Here is an 8288-nt window from a genome sequence, read left to right on the forward strand (position 1 = left end):
TGGGGGAATTACCCACTAAGGGGTAAAATGAAATTTTCTGAGGGGTAAAATCTAAACGATTCGATTCTGTCTCACTAACGAAACTAAATTATTTTCAAAAGATCGTTATTATTATCACAACTTTGTAAGAGCTCTAATATTGATTAGACACTGAAGCGCAAAAGAAACTGGTATAGGCATGCGTATTTAAATACAGAGATATGTAAACAGGCAGAATACGGCGCTGAGGTCGGCAGCGCCTATATAAGACAACAAGTGTCTGGCGCAATTGTTAAATTGGTTACTGCTGGTACAACGGCAGGTTATCTAGGTGTCATTGAGTTTGAACGTGGTATTATAGTCGGCGCACGAGAGATGGGACACAGCATCTCCGAGGTAGCGATGAAGTGTGGATTTTCTGTACGACCATTTCACAAGTGTACCATGAATATAAGGATTCCGGTAAAAAATCAAATCTTCGAAATCGCTACGGTCGGAAAAAGATCCTGCAAGAACGAGACCAACGACTACTGAAGAGAATTGATCAACGTGACAGAAGTGCAACCCTTCCGCAACTTGCTGCAGATTTCAGTGCTGGGCCATCAACAAGTGTCAGCGTGCGAATTCAACGAACCATCCTCGATATGGGCTTCCGGAGCCGAACGACCACTTGTGTACCCTCGCTGACTGCACGACACAAACCTTTACGTCTCGCCTGGGCCCGTCAACACCGACAATGGTCTGTTGATGACTGGAAACATATACTTGTTCGGACGAGTGTCATGTCAAATTGTATCGAATGGATGGACGTATATGGCTATGGAGACAACCTCATGAATCCATGTACCCTGCATGTCAACAGGGGACTGTTCAAGCTGGTGGAGGCTCTGTAATGGCGTGAGGGGTGTGAAGTTGGAGTGATACGGTACCCTTGATATGTCTAGATACGACTCTGACTGGTGACACGTACATAAACATCCTGTCTGATCACCTGCATTCATTCATGTCCATTGTGCATTCCGACAGACTGGGGCAATTCCAGCAGGACAATGCGACACCCCACAAGTCCAGAATTGCTATAGAGTGGCTCCAGCAGCACTATCCTGAGTTTAACCACTTCCGATAGCCACTAAACTCACCACACATGAACATTATTGAGCATAACTCGGATGCCTTGCAATTTGCTGTAGAGAAGAGATCTCCCCACTCGTACTCTTACGGATTTATGGAGAGCCCTGCAGGATTCATGATGTCAGTTCTCTCCAACACTACCTCAGACATTAGTCGAGTCCTTGACACGTCGTTTTGCGGGACTTCTGCGTGCTCGCGGACCCCTACAAGACATTAGGCAGGTGATCCAGTTTCTTTGTCTCTTCAGTGTATAAGTTATCAATAATTACTTTCTCTCAAGTAGTAGCATTAATGCAGTGGAGGTTACAGTTTCCTCACATAGCCCCCCCCCCAATACATACATATGTAGTGCTTTCTCCAGTACATCGCTGATGATAGAAGTGAGACAATATACATACCATATACTAAATATTTCAAAAGTCTTTTCCAGGTTGTAGATGATATCTGCAGTAGTTCAGAAATTGCTTCGTTACTCGCTTAGAAACAGATAAATGAATTAATTGACATCACGACAGAGTAGCAACTAAGTAAGGGCTACTACATTATTGTAGACACTGTTGTTACAATTATTATTGCTATTACTTTTAGTGGCTGTGGTCAGACACAAAGCATTAACAGCCTGAAGTCTCCCAATTTCACCAGTTCAGAAGTCAGCAGTGCAGAAATCAAGTGAGTTACGAACAGTAAGTATGGTGCATGGATTTTAATTCGGTTGATTTTAAATGGGGTTGCAGCGTGCAAGACAAATAAGTGGCCCAAAGGAGATGAGTAATGCATGTGAAATAAGTTGTACGAGTGTCTACCCTCACTTTGGATATTGAGCTTTCTTATCTGAGAAGGAATTGTGGGTAACACTTGCGATCCACCACGAATTTCTTCCTCATTCAAACACACACCCACAAACACACACACCTACACATACAAACCAAATATCATTCATCTTTCATCGTTTTCATTCTACAGTTTAGTTAGAAGCTAAACATGGCGATAAAGTGGGGGCCAAATTGTACTCAGGGATAATAGTCTAAGGAAGGTTGGAACCACTGATCTAGTGCAACCTATAAGACTCTCATGTTTGTCTAAAACGCCAGATTCATTCAACAGCCAAAGAAACATTTTTACTTCAAAATCGACTGCAATTAAATTACAACAACAAACACAGCTCAATGGAAGAAAAGTAGTAAGTGAGTAAATCGTCTTTATCGTCCGTACAAATTATTCAAAGCTGACGTCCTCAGTTTCCAGCTCTATGAAGGCAACAACATTACCGTAATTTCGGGGGTTATGATTCTGATACATGGAATGCTGCCGTTAGCTTTTGTACGTTTTAAGGTATCTAGCACAGAATATGATAAAAAATTAAAGTTTACGATAATTTCTAGCGAAGTAAAGCTTGCAATCGGCAGCAACAGATGATCATTTCTGCAAACTGATGAGGAAACAAGCGAATCTCCACTGTCTCCATCCATCTACCCCTCATTGTCCCCCGTCTCCCTTCACCCCAACTAAATACAATTTCACGAAAAAAGTTAATATTTTTACTTTGGGGTTTGTCAGTTTCATAGTTCATTACATAGCATTCTCCGTGATTCAGAAAACAAATTTGCATGGCAACAGTCTGAAAATGGCAAGGAATTTTAGAAAATTGCAGGCTGTATCAGAGGACACTTTTCAGGTGCTCGCTTTAGGGCTAGCCCATATGAATAAGCTTGCTGACTGATCGGCTGTACAAAGACGAGCAAAAAAAAAAAAAATAATGCTCAGTTCACAGGCAGGTCATCTTGAGTCCACGGGCAGAGCCGACAAACCACAGGAAGTTGAGTAAGGCAAGACAGAAAGGGAAAGGCCCTTCACTAGGGAAACAAAACAACGGAAACAGCCTCTCATTCGCTTACACGTTCGCATAGCCGTAGTCTGGGGAACTGTGTTCAAAGGCGTAATGCTAAGTGAAATACTGATAATTCCGAGAGCACACTCTCATTCTATATCATGTAAATCACATTTATGGTGCATAATAATAAAGTGATGTATTAAGCATTATTGTAAATAATTTATTAATAATTTTGAAAAAATCATAAAATTCTCTGAACGCAAATACGAGAGATATTCGGAAAGTAAGTTCTGAAGCTCTAAAGCTGGTTGCTAGTGGGTGTCTGTGACGTACACAAAGGACAAATAAGCGAAGTGAAAGCAGCATACGTATCAGAACATGATAAAAAAGAGGCAGTGGTCACGGCAGATTCGCTGAATCCGAGAGAAGGATATGTGAGCAGCGCAGAATATGGGAAGAAACAGCGCGCCACTAGTACAGAAGACATCCAACATCTTGTCATATGATGAAAAATAGGCGGTGGGTGTAAATTCATTCTATTCATTGGGCAGATAAATCTCTACTTCTTCCAAAACACTGAATAGAGCTACCTTAGGTGCAGTGTTCATACTGTAATCTGCGTTAGTTACAATATGGTTGTGCGCAGTGAAGTGCTGTCCAAATGCAGCTATCTTTGGTGGATGTGTGTGTTCTTTGAACCTAACGTTAAAATCCTGCCCGTTTGTCTTAGAGAAAACTTCTCTCTTGTATTCTATAGACGCCTGAAATTTATGGCTATATGTTTTATTTGCTTACTCTGTTAACTTCATAAAGACAGGTGTATTTGCTAAGCGTCCAGACATTGTTTATTAAGCTACTGCTTGTAATAGCTCATAGCCTACTATTACCTACTTTTTTTTATAAATATGTGCATTTTCTGCTTTTAGACCACTCCGAAGATGATCATGACGATAGAAACCGGTAACTGAATAAAGAAGTACTTGCGAGCATGGCTATTTCAGATTTACCAAATTTCATAACACCCCTCATCAAGTCATTAATATTGTACTTCCGGGTGTTCTGCAGAATTGTTGTTTCCATTTTGTGCACAATCTTTCGACGACCGACCCATGCGTCTTCTTAACTCGGCAGCGGCAGTGAGCTGAAGTAGGGAGTTAGGAGGCAGCCACACATGTGTAGCGCAGGTAAGGGTAGATGCCATTACCGCGAGCGCGGTACTCACCGGAAGGTGTGCGAGGCGGCGTCAGCTGCGGCGGCCCGAGGCGCGACTGGAGACACGTGCTGCTGGGGCCGTGGGTGGCGGCAGCGGCAGCCGTGTAGGAGGTGTGGCCGCGCGGGCGGCGGGGGCGGCGGCGGTCTCTGCTCGCGGCGGGCACGGCCCGTGGCCGCCGGCCAGCCCTGCGCACAACAACAACACACACACTTTCAGCTGCTGCTAGCTGACGCCGCCACATCTGCGAATGGTTGTCATAACGTTACGTCAGCTCGGCACACTACAGTTATGTATATAACGTTTTCTTGGTTTGCAGATACATTTTGCAGTACTGTTAGACATTGGACTATTCCCAAGCCAGCCTCTGCAGCATGCCGCTACAGAGGTAAAACAAAATGGAGCAATCGATTAATAAAGTGGAGTATTGTATGATAATCCGTTTTCTACATTTGAAGAGAAATGATGACAAAGCAACCCGTGCTGATTTGGTGGAAGTGTGCAAAAAAGTATCATGAAAGGACACAGTGAGTAGGCAGAGAACATCCTTCTGTTGTGGACAAACAAAACCGTATGACTAAAATCAAGTGGCAGACCATTCCTCTGTGAAAAACCGGGAATCCCATGAGAAGTGTAGGCTTTGGTGCTCCAAGACTGGTCTAATACAGTCGACAATGTGGAAAGCGAAAGTAAGTCGAGGCTCACTTTTAAACGAAATGCACTATATTTTGACTTCACAGATGTCGTAGACATTTGTTGGGACAACTGCCAACATACATTCAAAAAGCCCACCGAACCGAGGGAGTTAGTGGAAATGGTACGGCTATGTCGGGCAAGTCCATATGACTCAGCCCTTATGGACGTGAGACCCAGAGTGGAGCAAAGCAGACATTGGAGACATGTGGATTCGCCACCGCCAAAAAAGACGGTGATCCGCCCAACCGTCAATGTAATGTCGAGTGTAGTATGCGACTGTTATGTTGTGGTGCTAACATAGACAGGCGTTCAGAAAGTAATGCAATACGTTTTTTTCTGAAAGCAGGTTGGCTTTATTCGGGAGTATGAAACATCATATTGTTCCCCGCTCTTTTGCCTACAAAATCCGCCGCTCGTGGTCTCGCAGTAGCGTTCTCGCTTCCTGAGCACGGGGTCCCGGGTTCGATTCCCAGTGGGGTCAGGGATTTTTCACCTGCCTCGAGATGACTGTGTGCTGTTAGTCGTCTTCATCACCATCATTCATCTCCACTACGGCCGGAGGAAGGCAACGGCAAACCAACTCCATTAGCACCTTGCCTGGAGTACGGAGGTACGGGTCTCCCGCATCGTTCCGCTATGCTCTGTCAAGAAGCATGGGACTTCATTTCCATTTTTTCCATTTGGCTACAAAACCCCATTTTCCATATTAATCTCCATTCAATGCGAGAGCTATATGCCACCTTACTGAGGGGCCGGGAGTGTGGGCGGAGTTGTATGTTCGCATGGTACCACTCTGCTGGTCGATGCCGGAGCCAACGTTTTGCTGCATCAATAACCTCCCCATCATGCACATACTGCTTCCTGTGGAGTGTATCCTTCATTGGGCAAAACTCGTTGCTCTCTATGGTCTTCTACTAGGCAGCGAAGAACCCAGCGGGCAAACAGCTTTGGGTACCGCAGCTGGTGGACGAGTGTGTCGGCACTGCCAACAGAGACGTCTAGTTGGGTAGCAAGGTGTTACATTGTGATCCTTTCATAACTTCGTATGAGAATGCCCGCATGTTCCATTATTGCAGGAGTCACAGCTCTGTGCGGCCAGCTGTCACGTGGAAGATCGGATGAATTTGCCTGACCTTTTTGCCAAGATGTCAGAAACCTCGCCCAACGACTCACCGTGCTTTTGTTCATTGCCAGGTCTCCGTAGACATTCCGCAAGCGCCTGTGAATATCTGTCATACTCTGGTTTTCCGCCAAAAGAAAGTCAATGATAGCTCTCTGTTTGGAACGTACCAACGTTACAGATGCCATTTTGAAGGCTACGTATAGTGCCCTAGCGACTGAGACGGGAATTTACTACGATATCCCACAGCAGATTCCACATTTTTCAACCGAAGCTGGCTGAGAGAAAAAAATTGTTGCGTTACTTATTTAATGCTCCTCGTACGCTCCTGTAAATGGAAAAAAGAACACATTGACACCGGTGTGTCAGACCCACCATACTTGCTCCGGACACTGCGAGAGGGCTGTACAAGTAATGATCACACGCACGGCACAGCGGACACACCAGGAACCGCGGTGTTGGCCGTCGAATGGCGCTAGCTGCGCAGCATTTGTGCACCGCCGCCGTCAGTGTCAGCCAGTTTGCCGTGGCATACGGAGCTCCATCGCAGTCTTTAACACTGGTAGCATGCCGCGACAGCGTGGACGTGAACCGTATGTGCAGTTGACGGACTTTGAGCGAGGGCGTATAGTGGGCATGCGGGAGGCCGGGTGGACGTACCGCCGAATTGCTCAACACGTGGGGCGTGAGGTCTCCACAGTACATCGATGTTGTCGCCAGTGGTCGGCGGAAGGTGCACGTGCCCGTCGACCTGGGACCGGACCGCAGCGACGCACGGATGCACGCCAAGACCGTAGGATCCTACGCAGTGCCGTAGGGGACCGCACCGCCACTTCCCAGCAAATTAGGGACACTGTTGCTCCTGGGGTATCGGCGAGGACCATTCGCAACCGTCTCCATGAAGCTGGGCTACGGTCCCGCACACCGTTAGGCCGTCTTCCGCTCACGCCACAACATCGTGCAGCCCGCCTCCAGTGGTGTCGCGACAGGCGTGAATGGAGGGACGAATGGAGACGTGTCGTCTTCAGCGATGAGAGTCGCTTCTGCCTTGGTGCCAATGATGGTCGTATGCGTGTTTGGCGCCGTGCAGGTGAGCGCCACAATCAGGACTGCATACGACCGAGGCACACAGGGCCAACACCCGGCATCATGGTGTGGGGAGCGATCTCCTACACTGGCCGTACACCACTGGTGATCGTCGAGGGGACACTGAATAGTGCACGGTACATCCAAACCGTCATCGAACCCATCGTTCTACCATTCCTAGACCGGCAAGGGAACTTGCTGTTCCAACAGGACAATGCACGTCCGCATGTATCCCGTGCCACCCAACGTGCTCTAGAAGGTGTAAGTCAACTACCCTGGCCAGCAAGATCTCCGGATCTGTCCCCCATTGAGCATGTTTGGGACTGGATGAAGCGTCGTCTCACGCGGTCTGCACGTCCAGCACGAACGCTGGTCCAACTGAGGCGCCAGGTGGAAATGGCATGGCAAGCCGTTCCACAGGACTACATCCAGCATCTCTACGATCGTCTCCATGGGAGAATAGCAGCCTGCATTGCTGCGAAAGGTGGCTATACACTGTACTAGTGCCGACATTGTGCATGCTCTGTTGCCTGTGTCTATGTGCCTGTGGTTCTGTCAGTGTGATCATGTGATGTATCTGACCCCAGGAATGTGTCAATAAAGTTTCCCCTTCCTGGGACAATGAATTCACGGTGTTCTTATTTCAATTTCCAGGAGTGTATTATGGTTCAAATGGCTCTGACCACTATGGGACTTAATTTCTGAGGTCATCCGTCCCCTAGAACTTAAAACTACTTAAACCTAACTAAGGACATCACACTCATCCAAGCCCAAGGCAGGATTCGAACCTGCGACCGTAGCGGTCGCGCGGTTCCAGACTGTAGCTCCTAGAACCGCTCGGCCACACCTGCCGGCCTCGTATTATGCTCGTAAGGGGTAAACCGTCAGAGGACAATACTACTGAACTCTCTTGACAAGTTTTCGGCAGGCTGTGAAGACGAAGCGTCCGGGGAAGCAGTCCAAATGGGGTAGTTTTGCTCCTCTACAACGCCCTAGCTCATTGTGGAAGAACACGCACGCGTACTCCTTCTTTGGGCTACCAAATATTGTTTCCCCACCCCCTCCCCCCTTCCCACGCTGAAATTTCTTCCTCCATCCTCCTATGAAGAAACCATTCCACGTCAGACGTTTTCTGAATGAACACGAGGTGCTGTGTTAGGTGTAACATTTCTCAAACTACAAGATTCCCGCTATCGAGGTCTCCGCCAAGATATCCATCACTGGAAATATGTAAT

At 47.1% G+C, this 8288-nt stretch overlaps 1 protein-coding gene across 1 annotated transcript in view; it reads right to left on the reverse strand.

The window, feature by feature from the left end:
- LOC126092427 (uncharacterized) overlaps positions 1-4285 on the reverse strand; it is a 174093-nt gene extending 169808 nt beyond the window's left edge. The window contains exon 1 of the mRNA XM_049908022.1: positions 4164-4285. The gene's annotated coding sequence lies outside the window, so the exon portion shown is untranslated. The remainder of the gene's footprint in view (positions 1-4163) is intronic.
- Between the last annotated feature and the right edge of the window lie 4003 nt (positions 4286-8288).

The sequence above is a fragment of the Schistocerca cancellata genome, chromosome 7 (genome assembly GCF_023864275.1).
Source record: "Schistocerca cancellata isolate TAMUIC-IGC-003103 chromosome 7, iqSchCanc2.1, whole genome shotgun sequence".
In the NCBI taxonomy this organism is placed as follows: domain Eukaryota; kingdom Metazoa; phylum Arthropoda; class Insecta; order Orthoptera; family Acrididae; genus Schistocerca; species Schistocerca cancellata.